This window comes from Rhea pennata, chromosome 11 (assembly GCF_028389875.1).
Source record: "Rhea pennata isolate bPtePen1 chromosome 11, bPtePen1.pri, whole genome shotgun sequence".
Lineage (NCBI taxonomy): Eukaryota > Metazoa > Chordata > Aves > Rheiformes > Rheidae > Rhea > Rhea pennata.
The window spans coordinates 8,195,707-8,212,197 of record NC_084673.1 but is presented as its reverse complement, the minus strand read 5'-3'; the positions used below and the strand labels follow the sequence as shown (position 1 = coordinate 8,212,197).

The 16,491-nt window shown below is 35.4% G+C and overlaps 1 long non-coding RNA gene across 2 annotated transcripts in view; it reads right to left on the bottom strand.

The window, feature by feature from the left end:
- The window catches only part of LOC134145416 (uncharacterized), an 87,534-nt gene that overhangs the window by 24,504 nt on the left and 46,539 nt on the right, over positions 1 to 16,491 (bottom strand). For both annotated transcript variants that reach the window (XR_009959602.1, XR_009959603.1), the window contains exon 2: positions 2,190 to 2,270. This is a non-coding gene — a long non-coding RNA (uncharacterized LOC134145416). The remainder of the gene's footprint in view (positions 1 to 2,189; positions 2,271 to 16,491) is intronic.

Below are 16,491 nucleotides of genomic sequence, written 5' to 3'. Positions count from 1 at the left end.
CCTCCACACATAGTCCATGTTTTTCATTTGGGAGTTTAAGGAAAATTAAGTTCTACAAGTTCTTGTCAGATGATTTTAAATTCTAGTCAGAACCAGCTTTTGTATCAAGCATACAGCTGTATATTTTAAGTTGGGGGGGGGGGGAAATCTGCGTGTTATTCCTCTGCTGGCCTCATTCTATCACTGAAATAAATCCACTTCAGAACTTACACCAAGCAGAGCAGTGATAATTAAACAGTAGGGAGCAGAAGGAGGAAATCACTCCACCTTAACAACAAAAAAATCCCCCCCCCCCCCGCCTCCTATTTTATTTTAATACACCATTGTATGTGCCTCAGGGATACCAAAAGGTAATCCTGAGCCTAGATGCCCTGGGTGACTCTGGAGCTTTCCCACATGATATCACGAGACTCTTCAGAAAATATACTGAAATAACAACCCCATCTAACTTGTCTTGCGTGCATTAGCAAAATGCAAGGTACTTTGCAAGAGATAATAAAAGACAGGTCTCAGACAAGATTTTGAGCAGTTGCTCATTCACAAAATACAAAATTGTGCTGCTTCTACGTGACAAAGGGGAAAGCTGTGACAGTGCCAACACCACAATACAACTGGAAGGGAAGAACAGAACAATAATGTCGCTCTCAGTTACAAAGACCGAGAATGATCTCAAACCATTCAAGTGAAAATTGACTTCTTACTAAGTTAAAAATTCTGGAAAGGTAGCCTAGTTGTCCATCCAAATTGAGATAAGAGACAATGATACCTGCTAAGTATGGTCTTTCCTTAAAATTATTAAATGAGAGGAAAAATAAAGAATTGTATTTATTCAGTAGGGGGTAAAAAACCAGTTTCCTTCTTAAATCTTTGCAGCAAAGACTGAGGAAAAATATCCAACCATTTGAAGAATTTTTTGCAAAATTAAATGGAAAGTTAGAGAGCTGTACATAATCATAAGTTACTTAGTAGTACTAAGTACTAACGTTCACATAGTTTAATTACTATTGGTCTGAAGAGAGCAGAAAGCACTCAGTGAGCTTCTCATTTCTAAAGAACTACTTGCAAAGTCAGACCATCGCTAGAAGTGACAGGAGGTCATGATGAAGTGAGGATATTTCATTGACCTACATGGAATACATTGGCAGTCTCAGTCTAGTTGCCTGCGTTACCTGTAACACTGATCGGCTTCCACACTGGGAGATTCAAAAGAATAAAACAGTGAATATGGAAACTGAGTTGGATGTAATTTATTTTGTAGGTAGAGCATTTAAGCCTTCATAGCCAGCCCTGAAAACTTTTACAATCTCTGATTTAGGGAACAAAACTGAAAAAAATCTAGATCTGATGAATCATACGAATTCTTATTACCTTTTGTCTAAATGGATATTCAGACTTTTTTTGATATTCATAGAGATAAATATATATACTTTTTTAAATCAGAGGAATTACTTGGAAAACTAGTTGAAAAACACCAGATTATCTTTGTTTCTGCATAACAAGGATAGAGGGTGAGTACTACACGAGCTGCAAGAGAAGAGACATGTTTACACACAGGGAAAGGATGTTTCAGGATTTGCTAGTATTTTGCAAGAAAAGGAAAAGACTTTCACAGTACTCTAAAACTGCTACTTACCTCTGTGCCCTAAGTTTTGTGAGGGGGCAGCAGGGGAGGAAGGTGTCAATTCAGTGCAAACCACTCTAGGTGCATTCTCACTCAGAAAATAAGCCTTTCTCTACATCCTACATATAAGCTGGAGAACAAATGACAAACTCTCACAACGTTAGGTCACATCTTTTTCCTTCTTTTCATCTTTTGTCTCATGTCATAAGCATTCATAATTATTATTTTTGTTCCATAAACAATATGTTAGAGAAGTTTTACCTGAAGTTTAGGGTCAAACTACTGCAAAAGCTTTACAAGATGCTGTGATAATCAGAGTAATATGTTAGTTTTAACTTCATCAGCTGTAGAAGAACTTTGGCAGGGAGAATAACCTAAAATACAAACTGATGTAAAAATATATAAAAAAGAAAATCCAGACTTGCTTTTAATTTAGTTGTTGCAAAACAATCAGCTTCAAAGAACTTCACTTTTTCTGCGAGTAACAGAATGAAAACCATAAAAATATTGTAAGATTGTATCTTTGAAAGCAAATGTAATAGAAAATGAAATGAAATAATGCACTTACTGGCAGCTCTCTGCAATGTCATTTCAGGAGAGAAACACAATGAAGTACCTTTGGATCATTAGAACATGCATGAGGATGGACCTGCAGGAAGATAGTTAATTATTTCTAAACTGGCAAGTTTAAGATGTCACATTCTAAAAACTGATGCAAACAGGAGAAGCTCGAGTTCTCTTCTTGCTCTTCTCTTCCGCCATACATGAAGACTGGAAGTTTTTCTTATGATAGAATTCCAATTTTCATCCTCCCCACCTGCGCTGCAAAAATACCAAATAAAAACTAAATACTTAGCCAAATTCATTCAGTTAAGAAGCTGGAGAGAAATACAGAAACCCTCCATTACAAAGAATCTAATACATACTTTAAGCACTGTCCAAACTTCAATGCAAACCCTTGAATAAAGTAACTACCACTAGAACGTCCTTAATTTATAAAGGTATGCAACTTATTACAACAATAAATGCTATCACAATTAATTTAACACACTTTTTAAACATATATCTAAAATAACAGCCCTGCATCAGTGATTGGTGTTTGTTAAATCCACTTCCCACTGCACATAACTTCAGTTGAACAGTTTCATTTGAAATTTTTGAAAGAATCATATTCTGCATCATTCCACAAAGCATTCACCTCATTCTCTACACACTTTGACTTTCGCTTGACTCATCCCTTCAAAATAATCTTTTCCCAATTAAAGTTATAAATTTCACAGAATGAGTCCCATTCTACCTTAATTTACATCCCCTCACCCCACAAAAATATTAAGTAACTGAACATCATCTGTGACGGCATTGCAGAGCCTTTATCCTTTAAGAGAAGATATACGCAGAGATTGAACCCCCAAAATGGTACGATCTTCCATTCAATTCAAATGTGAGATAATTGTTTCAACCTAGTCAGCATATTAGCATAGACTCTTCTGAAAGTGCTACTGCAAGTAAAGCTATGTTAGAAGCAGAGGGAAAAAGGGGTGGAAAAAAATGGTAGGTGGTTTGAGAAGCAAGATTACTTTAACATCTATGCAGGGGTTTGCAGCAAACCTGGCCAACTCCAAATTGTTGCACTTTGTCTACATTTTCAAGAGGTTCATACTGTGCAGCATAGCAGCTCACACCTCTCTCTAACACCCACTGAAATTTTAAAATGAAAAAGAAAGAATTTTTAAGAACTTGCAATTATAATGGACCATGCTGTGCATCTACTTACTGTAAAGAGGCAAAGTAGTTTGTGACCTATCCTACAGGAACAACTTTATCTTATTACATTAAAAAGTCATGCTTAATAGCATCATATCAGATAGTCTCTCTAGAGGAGATGAAATAACATCTCTTAGCTCATTTGAAGAAAAGGCTGAAATATGTGAGGAACTCATTCCAAGCCCAAGCCTTCACTTCCACATTATTTTGTGCTTTATAAAGGATGAAAGTCATACAAATCATTTTAAAAATTCCTCTCATTCTCAGAGTGACAGCCTGAGTATCCTCAGCTTATCTAAATGTGAACTCAAAAATATTGATATTTCCTGAGTTCAAAGCATTAATATGTTTTATGTAACTATACTCAAAATTTTTCTTTCTAGCTTAAAAGTAATTCTATTATAATACTACAACAACAGCAGTTAAATAGTTTACAAATGCTTCATCTTTGAAGGTTTCTACTTGGCATTTTGCAAGGAAGTTCTGCCAGACCACCTTTTCAGGAAGGCACCTAAAGTAAGAATTAAAGAAACTCTGCAGAGCTTGAATGAGAGGAGAAAAGAGAGAAAAAATATAAAACAAAGAGTGTGCACACATATTTGCCAGTAATCCCTTTTTTAAATATAAAACCTTAAAACAGAAGAAAGCATAAAGTGAAGCAGGTAAGCTGTCAGATTCTTGATACCCAGCTACCTCAGTAATACCACAAAAGCCACAAAAATCCTAACTTCTCTTCTTAATATAGCAGTAATTTTTAGTTTATCTGAATCACGTGGCTGAGGAGATGCTTTTCATCTCCTTTTGGAACTGAAAGGCTCAGCTCCACTAGAATAGCAAAAGAGACAAGACTGCAAAACTTACTTTAATATTTTATTTAAAGCATTTCTTTCACAAGTCTTCTGCCAGAATAATCCTAAAATAAGTTACGCAAGTTTTTGATGGAACAAAACAATATTATCTTCTGTTTGTAAAAGCTAAACACTGAATTCTTACCAATGCCACAACCTGGTAGCAACAATCACTTCCACAGTAATAGCAAGAACTTAAATTCTCATTTTGTTTCGTTCTTATGTATGTTTCTTTGGCTATAGATAAAAACAGCTTTATATCTGCCACTCTTAAGACCAGATTTAGTGTGCTGCATCATTATCAATGCTAGCATAAAATGACAGCTTCTCACTGCACCAGGGCCAGGGCTTTCAGAGTATAGGCAAGTCCAGCTCCCAATTCTGGCTAGAAAGAAACAAGCCCGTAACAAAAACTGTTTCAACTTCTCAGATCAGCTTGGAGAAATAAGCACAATAGAGCAAAATTTCACTTGTTTATCCAACTAGGGAAGCATTTTTCTAAGCAAAATCTGCTCCTGAAGAAGTACCATAACGGCATCTTATACTATACTGTAAACTCCCCTTTTCATGCTCTTCTACCAGCAAGGCATCATCTTGCTCCTAGTACAATTTCTAGTACAACTTTTCAGCTATGTGTGCATTCAATGATGCAATAACTACCTGAGCTCTTCATGAAGAAACCACTCCAGTGATAAACCTGTTTTAAGTCAAAAGAGAAAGTCAGCCACCTGCAAATGGCAACCAAACTCAAAATAAATTTAAAAATCAAGTACATGTACTGAATTAACTTCAACCAAAGATCAATTTCCTTTGGGTTAAGAAATACAGCGCTACAGAAATACAGTTAAGAAATCTTTTCTCCCCTCTTTTTACCCCTGCACATTTTATTCTACTTCAGACTGAAACACACATTGTTGAAATTACAATCAGATTTCAAGTTTTCTCCCTGAAGTCTGAACAGGATGATCCTTCTTGCAAGAGAGCAAAGAATCATGGATTAACTCGTACAAACAATAAACATCTTACACTTTGGCAATAAGTACTCCCAGCTTATTTACAATTTCACTACTAAATAGGCAAGGTGAAGATGCAGATAAAAATACTTCGTCATTTTTGTACTAATTCTAAATGGGAAGAAAGTCAAAGCGGTAAATTTAAATCACACCAGAGCACAACAAAATTAGGGAATAATGTGTTCACTCATCTGAAGGAATGAAAATGCTCCTGTGCCTTTAGGACTAACTGTCTATTCGCAGAGTTTATTCTGGACTACAGCTAAAACAAAAGTAGAAAACCCAAACACTGGGGAGGAGGAAGCGTTAAGAACACCGCCACACACCGGCGTGGGGGTCTCTGTGTGTGTACCTGCAGGCAAGCATGTCTGCAGGCAAAAGGGAAAGAAGAATGTAGTTAAGGTTGCTTAATGCTGCATTTTTGGGAGAGTCCATTTTTAACCATCATTATGCTGGCTACTTTGAGCCGATATATTGCTGTTTCTCAAACAGTTTGATGAAAAATAAGGTGTCTGCAGAAGGCTGCTGAGGAAAAAGGTTTGGAAAAGCACCTATTCTTGTCCATTCTTATTCTCAGATTATGTCTAATGCTCTCTGTGCATTAAATGAGGCTGGGGTCTAGTTTACAAAATATCTTTCTGCTTCATTAATGGCTACCCCCACGCACCTTTATGAAAGGACAGAAATATAGCTCTGTAAAACAGTCATAATTTTCCTACCTCCTAGCTTTAAACTGCCTGACAGCACAGGTCATTTTTTTCTTTAGAGCCTGTATTTATTTCAAATAAATTGAATTAGTTAAACATCAGATAGGAATACGATATTGTCCTATAAAATATAGATCACCAGTTCTGACAGTTACTTTAAAATATAGCCATGCCATTTGAATTTGATGATTTAAAAAAAAAAGATATAGAGAAAAGTACCAGTAGGTTATTACTACTAACTTGTAAGAAAGATGTTTTTACTTCATAATTTAATTTTAACTTGTATTGTATGCTCTTATTTTAAACAAAAACTAAGATATTACCTTTTATTTCCATTTTGCAGATGAATTCAACTGTGATATTCTGATCAGCTCTGCAAGTTATACATCTCTGCATTAACAACCAATAGATTTCTCCTAAGCCAAAAAAAGAACATTTTGCTCCATTTTCTTCTACTGTATTTCTGGACTTCCAGAAAAATAATTTTAGTCCTAGTCTAACACTTTGTGGAGGACTTCAGAAAAATGATGAGAAATAACTGTGGCCATAAAGGGCTTCCAAAATAATACATAATTAATGTATAGCCAATATATCTCCAAGAATAACAAATGACTAAGTAGTAAGGCAAACTTGAGGTAAAATTTGGAAAAAGACCAGGACAGGAGGGCCCAGCCATTTGTTACTATTCTCCAATTACTGTAACACCTTGGTTAGCATTACAGCGAACAACAGAGGAGCAAGACAAAGGATGTAGTAAGGTATTTTAAGCCCAATCAAAGAGCAACTGTTTAAAGCAATTACCAAATAGAAATCCTTCAAGGGACCTAGGAATTCGAGAATTAGTGGTTTTTCTGTAAATTAAATTTTATCAGAATGGAGAACACTAACTACACGCAAGGAATCAAGACTAGAGAGAATACAGTAGGAACCATGACAGCTTTTTCAATACGCTACAGAAACAGAGAAAGTCGCTAAAGCACAAAGGGGACAAGAAGCTGCCCGAGGTCTGGGTGGATGACTGGAGGTGGGGAAGCATTTCTATGGAGATCCTAGAGTTACATGAACGGAATGCACTGGTTAGTTGATTTTTAGTGACTCACTCCTAAAATTAGTCTGAAAAGGTCATAATTAAGATGATTGTTTTTCACTCATGAGTCTGTACTCAGTCAGATCAAAACATAGTTTTTCCTAGGGACAGTATCCTGTCTCCAGAAGCAGCCAGCAGTGAATACCAAGCTAAAAACACGAGAAATGAACAAATTGAGAGCAAATGTGTAGTGAAGCTTCTTCAGAATAATCTAATGCAGCAGTAGATAAACACAAAGGATAAGGAACGAGAAGAATTTCACAGTTGTCTCTTGCACAGGAGTTGGAATGTGCAGCCTTACTTCATATTTAGATTTAAACTCATTGTCTGATGTCTTTCTTCTGATGTTCTCAGGAAGGTAAGTATCACAAGAGTTGTATTATTTTAGCTTTTTACAAAAAGCAGTATATCTAAATACATCTATACCTGGAATAACAGTAAAAGCACATTATAAAAACCTTTTACTGATCTGAGTCACGTTTTTAATGACTAAGTAGTAACATGACTAGAAGCTGAATCCCCGTGTTTCCAATTTTACATACAGGAATTTAAACGTCCAATAGCACTGAAACTCAATTTGACAACAGTATGTGTTAATAAAGGCTATAAACAAAAAGAAGAATGAGGTGTGCCATTATATTAAGGTCTACTGAAAAATTTATGTGATAGCTCTCAATTTTTATTAGAAACCCTAAAAAAATTATTTTCACAAGAAAGTTCAGCTGTTACTATTTCTATCCCTAAATGATTGTCATAGTAAGAAAAACATGAAAAAGACAATTATTGGTATGTTTTGCAGCCAGTTTGCATGATATTCTTGTAACCCTAAGAGAAGTAGCTTATTGTTGGGCTTTCTCACTACGTACAAAAAACAACAGGCCGTCTAACCCATCAAATACATTCAGTGAACAAACAAAAGCATACAAAACACAATTATCAACAGAACAGTTCTGAGCAAGGGATAATATCAGAAAATACATATTGCAAATGTTGATACTGTAATTCTGGTCTTCCTCTCTTTGTAAAACTGAGAAATTTTCAACAATTCCACAAATTTACTGGAAATGTATGAATTGATGTCCAGCACTGTTAGGTACAACTATAGAATTAAAATACAGTCATGGATGATAAACACGAAACAAACCAGCCACATGGTTACATGAGTACAGGGAATGGACTGCTCATTTATAACATTGGATTTAGAAACAATAGATGTTTTGCATATTAAAATGAATCAACCTCATTTATCAAAAAAAGAAGGAATTTAAGAAAAAAATCTATATATATATATATTCAAAACTGTATCTGTTCTCATTACTGCAGATCATCTTCCCCCATCGCAAAAAAATGCAGTCTGTGCTCTTAACGGTTTTAAGATCAACAGTCTTCTTGCTTGCTCCAGCTTAGAAGCTCCAAAATAGAACTACTTGTTCTAATAGTAGAGCTAATAGTGTTTACTGTATATTAGTCTGAAAAAGTTGAGAAATAAACCTGCAGTTTAAAAAAACCTAAATTAACTTTGTACATGGATAATATTTTATTCACTCTATAAAATTTATTTGGTCAGTTTATCTGCACAATCTTTAACTGATCATTTTGGCAGCATCCCTAGATGGAAAATTAATTGGTCCATGACAGTATTTTCCATTTCACAGTGTGACTGGCATTTCTATCTTGTTTTGATTTTCTCATTGCTTTGGATAAGATTAAATATCAAGAAATATGGTTAACCCCAGGGTTGAAGTATTTAGTTCAGAGAAATTTTGATATAGTAATTCATGTTTTGAACATGGGGAAGCAGGCAAAGAGGAGAGTTTTATTTATCATTGGTTACAAAATTTAATCACATTGAAAAACAGTCTTGATGCACAATTTGATTACCTTTTGTGTAACATTACCCTGACATTTCAGATTCATTAAAATAAAACAAAGATACTTGTATTGAAACTATTCTGAGTATTGATATTATAAATCTCAAGTTAGCTATTTCAAAATGCCACTAGACTACAAGTCTTTAAAATTATTTTTGCCTTTTTTCCATGTATATGAAAGAAAGAGAAAGGTGCAGGCATCTGTTTTATAATCATTACATGCAGAAAACTGACATTTTCATAATAAAAAGCTAAGTTAAGAAGTTGGTATTTCATAATAAACTGGTCTGGCTACAGCACCCAGGAAAATTGTAATCCTGAAACAGATTTCACCAGATTAGTTCTATTCTGTACTGAATAGAAAGTTTTTGTTTGTTTGTTTGTTTTTATAATAAGAGTAAATCCCACAGAAATCCTAAGGTTCTAATTCATCTAATAAAGTCCAATGGCTAAAGCATTCAGTGACTTAAAACAGAGTTTCGCACAGCCCAAGAAGTATCTTTGACACTGTATTATTTACATGCTAGGCAAATCACCTTTTTGGTTGAAAGAAGCTCTGTCCCACATAATTGAAAATACACATTTTGTAGTATTCATTTAACTCCTATGTTAAATGAAAAATCCTATGCAAAATCCTGTCATGACAACAACTTGGATGCTGAAAGTTAAGTAGACCATATTGTGCAATTCGATGCATTGTTCTGATAAATATTTTAAGTTTATATCTAAGAATAGATTTACAACTCTAGAAAAAAATTACAGAGTTCATTGACCATAAGGATGTACTTACTGTTCATTACAGACCAGACCCAACTGTTGGCAGCCTCATGATGTCACTTACTGCATTTGCGACTTCCTCAAAACTCTATGTACACTATTTGTCTCTACTAGCTTGGTCCAAACAAACTGAAAATATCTAACAGCAAAATTTATGGCCTGAATTCTTACAGGCTGGACTTGAGCCTGAAGACAAAGTTTCATAAGAAATTATCCTAATCTCAGAACGTACACTCTGGTTCAGATCCAAGCTCCTTCTAGTTTAAGAAAGTAAACAAAACCCCAACACACAAAAGGATTTTTAGAATTTCTCTTTTAAGCTCTTCTGATAGAGAAGATTTGAGATAGATGTATTTAATCAAGTGAGTCATGAATTTTACAGGCACCATTTTTCCAAGGCTAAAGCCCCAATAGTATACACGAAGGGCTTAAATTCTCCAGTTTATTTTGGTGTTAATTATGGTTTTTATGTGATCATTACAAATCCTGGAGAAACAATCAATTATTGTGCTAATAATGCTTTCCGGTGTACAAACTGAGAATATTGAAGCTGCAAACTATCATTCCTACTTACAAGCACTAGGAACTTTATTTCTACTATGGGTCAAATAATAGTTTGCTCAAAGGCAGCTGGAGTACTTTGGCACTTCGCTTCTCTTCCTTCTCTTCACCAGCATGGAACGCCCTGCCATGCTTGGACAGCCTAAGACAGTAGGTTCATGCCATCATTTCATGTTAGTCAGATTCATCACATCTCAGTGATGGCCTTAATCTCAGTCCATCTTCTTTGTAATTTGGGTCACTCAAGAGAAGCTAAGTCCCTGCCCTAATTAATTTACAAATCTAATGTAGATTAACCTTTAAGGACTAAATTTCAAGTATGTTTCGTTGTAGTTTCATAGGAAGTAATACCCAGCTGAGTTTTATTCAGCTAACAGGTAATTGCATCGTAATACCATAGATGTTAGCAGTTTCTGATAATGAATATATTTCCTCAGCAGCTATTTGAAATCTACATTTAAGAGCATGCATAGCAGAGTTACTGTATGTTTCCTGATGTCTTTATTACCTTACTTTTTAAGAAGGAAGTTGCAGATTATCTTTTGTGCTGGAGTTCTAGGAGAGGTAAAAGCTACCCTGATAGTTGATATCCAACAGAGCAGTTTGATATTTAAAGACAGTAGGCTTGGAAGGTACCCTAAGAGACCACCAAGGGCTGTCCCCTCCCTCGGGGAGGGACTTTCCTGACAAGTAATTGTGTAACATTTTCAACTCCAGGATATTTCCTACACTCAGCTTCATCTGAAGCAATATATCAAAAGATCTGTATTAATATACTCAAACATAGTTTTCAGTCTATACATTTCATACCTGTACTTTTCAATAGTTTCTGCATCTCATATTTTGATTATTTTTAGTTGTTCATTTCAAGTAAAAGCTTTCCTGGCCACACTACATTAAGTACATGGAATTATTTCTGATGCTCCAAAAACATCCACACACACTCCCACTGGCCCAGGATTCTATATCCATTATTTTTATTATAATATGAGATCAATCTTAATATCTGTGAAACCTGATCAGTCTCATCACCCAAAATTTGTAGGACACACTGAATACTCATTTTAATTTTCCTACAATCAGTGGTATTCTTATTATTTTGATATCAGAACTATCCCATTTTCATTAGTACAGAGGTGTTTGACTTGCCATCTGGCAGAAACTGGCATTGAATGGTGTCACTGAACCACAGTGACCATAGTATCCAATTATATATAAACTGCCTGAGTGCCTTGGACTCTTTGGGTGAATATAATTACAATAGTCAGCCAGTAATATGATTAAAACTTTAGCTAGAAAGCCATATGACTATGCTTTAGATCCTCATACAGTGCTTACTGTTAATCTGGAAATACAGTGATCTCTAACAAGGTCATTTTCCACAGCATTGAGACATTAGAAATCTGACATGGAAAATTGCTCCCATGTAACAAAATCACCTTTTCTTACTGAAAAGAATGTTTCACTTGTATCAAGCCAGTCACCACACAAAACACTGAGATACTAACATTTTCATTTCAAAAACTTTGAACACACAATGAGACAAATTTTCCTATTTATTATCAATTCAAATATTTAATTTTGGAATAACAAAACATTTTGCTATTCACATTTTGGAATAGCTAAAGAAGCACAAGACACTTTAGTGAAGTCTTACAAGCGTGAGACACTATTTTTACCCTTTCATAACCCTGGAGGTGCTCTGCAACAACTGCACACTGGTAAAAGACTGCAGCACTATAGAGCATCTTTGTCCTTCATAGCATACTCAAATCCCTATTGAAAGGGATTCATACAGTTCTAGACACCTTTGTGTAGTAACAGCCAACTTTAGCAAGCTATCCTAAGATTAGAGTATGCTTCCTTCAGTTAGAGAACGCTGCTGCCCGGGAAAAGTGAGCAAAGCATAGAAGAACACATAGCCTAAGAGGAGGAGGGGGAAGTATGGCATTAATTTTTTTAATTATCTTTCCTTTTCTAAACTGCAACACATGGAGAGCTACTGCTTTAGAGAGTTCCTTGTTTACCCACTTCCTTTCCACCTAGCTTAGATTCATGCATATACAGCATTCTGAAGCCACAGCTGGTAGTGAAATGGAGAAGTACAGCTGCAACACATGCCAGCTGTTCTTGGACATTTTTTCCTTTTACTGTTCCTGATTGCCATTGTTCCGAGAAAAGTTAGACCATTGGCTATAATTTGTGCTGTGTAAAATTTTTCTGATGCTATTGAAAAGAAGGAAGAGTGAGCTCCATCCTAACTGTCCAACTAGACAGTTATTCATAACTGCTCTCTCCCTCTTATTTCAGTTACTTCTTTGACTACAATGTGCACACACTCAAGAGCTAACACCCTTTGAACTTCTTTCATATGGCTACTCCCACTGTAACAGTTGGCGTAACTATTTGTTTTCAGTTTATTCCTGATGTACTGTCTCCTGTTAAAACGACTGTGGCTAGACAGTGAAGATGGCTGCCCATTGCTGTAGCCCTCACTTCTTACTATCTTAAGACTCAGCGAGAACACTGCTGAAGGAGGAGATGGCTCATATGCTGTAGGCTTCCTGATTGCTGCCGTTCCTCTTTCGTGCTTCTCTGCTTTCCAGCAGCTTCTCTTAGCTCAATATACTAGCTATTGTCAGGGTAGAAAGGGTAGGAGACTGCTCAGAGGACCAAAGGACTTGCTTACAGCAGGAAGAGAGATCAAAAAACAAGCTGTAGAATGATAAGAAGGAACATCAGTCATTTCCTAGTAACTCGAGGTTTTGTTCAGTTTTTCCCCCTAGGCAAAATTACAGGTGGCTGGATCATTATCTACAGGTACAGAGCCTTTCATTATCTCTGCAGTATCGTTCCAAGGCACGGTTGACTTGGTTCCCATCTTTGTGTTCTGGCTGACTCTCTTTACAACTGGTTAGCATCAACTGTAGTTTAACTTTTGTGCCATTATGTTCAAGCACTGGCTTATGTGAAAGTCCAAAGATAACAACAGTTAAGTTAAATAATAGATAAGTTAAAACCTAAATATTATGTCACTCACCTCTCTGAATTTACCTGTAGGATCAAAGTACAAGCTTTGGAAGGTTGCCTCCTCTAATCCAACAGCTAATGAAATACATTTCAAAGCCTCAACATTTTTGCAACACAGAAAATTCGTATATCAGTTATCAAAATATCTTCCTAGAGCCACTTGGAAAATATTTTATTTTTGGCACAACTGATTAAGCTTGGACAAAACTCATATTAAGATTTGGTACCCTATGCTTCTGCACTACCAAGGGCTTGAAGGTATAATACTGTCGGTGTAATACTATCCAGCCATCTTTTGATCAGGTGTTTCTACTGTGCATATGCAACTAGACTATGTAAACCAGCTCATTCTCAAGCAGGAAAGTATTTGTTAACACTCTTTACAATAGTCACTCCTGCACTATTTACTCTGAAAAAGATGAACATCTGAACGTATGATTAGAACCAAACCTGTTCTATGACAGTAATATCCTCTTATTTTAAGACTACTGACCACTTTCAAATGTTTCTACTGCATCATTTTCAGGTATGGAAAGTCTATTTACAGGAAGGATCATAGTGTTTTTAAATTCAGAGATCAATATAAGAGAACCACTATAAAAGTTGAAGATTAGTCTTAAGAGCATGTCCAGCTCTTTTCACAAAGCCCAGCATGTTGCAGAGAAGACTACTGCATCAACAGATTTAAACATACTAAAATAAGTACATTGATGAGGGAAAGAGTCCAAAAAATGCAAACAAAAATCTAAACCTAGTAAATAATTCCACTTCACAATTTAGGTTTTCAAACCCACCTCCATTCACTAGATTTTGGGGTCTACAGATTAGCACAACCTTGTGGTTACCGCCTAAAATAAAGACAAGTATAGACTACACACATTGCATTGGTGAAAACTCTGTGTTACTTTATTTATTCTTTCACAAAGTCAGTAAGGTTCAGACAGCTGACAAGAGACCACGTGGCTATTAATCAGCATGATGTCGTTGGTAGAAAGGGGACACTGGGCAGCTGAGTATAGAGCACTTCACACAAATATCTCTTCACCTCAAAATGGAATCACTTAGCTCAAGAAGAGAGAACAAGGAATTGTGCATGCTCTGTACTTCAGCATCTTCAGTATCACAAGACACACTTTGAAGATAAGCAAAGTAAAATACATACACACACACACAGATGCTATATTTTGACGTTGAAAAAAGCATTCAGGTTCATACATGATATCTACATGCCTGAAAAACTAACAGTTTGGATAACCAATCTGTATTTAACCTTAGTCTAACATCCAAAAGCTTTCTTCATTACATAAAGATCATTTTAATGATATGTTGCTATGTTATGAAGTAGGAAAAGAACTATTATTTCTGTGTCAAACATGCAACAGCTACATGTGCAAGCATGCTAAAAATCATCTGGTAAGCTATAGCTTGCTATTTTTCTCTTAAGAATGAAGCACCATGGAGTCTTATCAAACTCAATAAGCTAGTTTGTAAGTTAGTGTAAAACCAAGTTTTTAAAAAAGGCTTTTGAGATTAATAACAATACTTCAAGTATAGACTTTTCTTTTTTTAAGAAATTTTGATTTTCAGCCACTCTGAGACAAAGCAACATCATTACTTTGCAGTCACTACATCCATTCCTAAAAAGAAAATATTCCACAAAGGTCAAAATCAGTAAAGATGTTGAAGGATTGAGTAACTGACTTACTGTTCAGAAAGGATAGCACTTGGGATGCTTTTTCTTCCTCTTCTTAACACAGAATTCTTCAGTGAGACAGTACATAACCATTCCCTATGGCACATGCAATTCTTTAATTCTCTTTGTGCTTAAGAGCTGCACTTACTGTATTTGAAATCTACCACTGAAGAGCTTGACAATATTTTATTTTCTTTTCTAAACTTAATTTATAATTACTAACAAGATCAGGTAAAATATTATTATTACTTCTGCTTTTTTTCCCTTCCTTTTCTGAAGGAGAAGAGTTATTTTTGCAGAAGTAAAATAAGAGGAAAAAGCATTCCATGTTATCTATTATGATATTAGATGACAACAAGAACTCAATAGATCTCTTAATTCAGTATCTACCCATCTGAAAGATGCATCACTGAGGAAACTGTTCTCCAATTCTTTAGTTTGAAATGGCAGAAGATATATAGAGGATACATACACGTAAGTCCTTGGAATGAATCTATTTGGTCTATCTATTTCTACAATTCCTGATAAATTCTATGTTTCGAACTTTCTGTTCAGGGGGAAAGAAAAAAAAATGTTGTCTTCAATTTCAAAAAGTGAGTGGGAGAAAGTAATAGAATGTGGTATGTGGTGCCCTTCTCTGCATTTCAGGTGTGAAAAAAAATCTCTCATAATATAATTTTGCTGGCTTTTATTTTTTAATTCCATTCCTGCATTGCATGAGGAAAGCATTAGCTTTCAAGCTCAGCATGATATTCCCATGATGGTACCTTCAGAGGAGCTAGCAATGAAATTCTTGGGTAGTGAAGGGAGAACATAACCAGGTTCCTTCAAAATATGTTGTGTTCTGAATTGTAAATTATTTCAGTAATTTTCAAATAAAAAATTTACTATTCCAGGATATGGTTTTGGAACCATGTGATTCTACTATCAGCTGTAACCGAGTTATGGTCCTTCAGTCTAGAAGCAAGGAAATATCATCTGATACATTATTGAATTTAATAGTGAAAATACAATTTCACAAATTTAACAAACAAACTAAAACTCAGGAAAGATGGGAACTTTCAATTTTTAGCATCTGAAAAATATGCAATGCAAGAGACAATTGACTAGGGTGACAAATATTACTCTTCATGCACTTTTCCTAAAAAGCAGGAAAGCAAGTGTGTACATATGTTTATGTGCATGTGCATCTGTCTGTCTCTGCCTGTTTGTGTGTGTGCTCCTGTTTGTAAGCCATTATTTTAATTTCATTTATTTTTTTACTCAAAGCTACACTAAAGTCACAGGATCTGGAAATATTACCTCTGCAAATTAAAGATAGCTTTATCAGGATAGATCTTTATCTCGTATACTGGCATGTAAGTGTTCTTCATTCAACAACCCTAAGCTTGTTTTAGTTTTACTACGTTGTTTGATGTTGCCCAAACAACTTCCCAAATAGCAACAATTTATTTCAGACTCGAGCCGTGAAACATGTCAGCTGATGACATCACTCAAGGGTAGGAATTTTTTTTTTTCT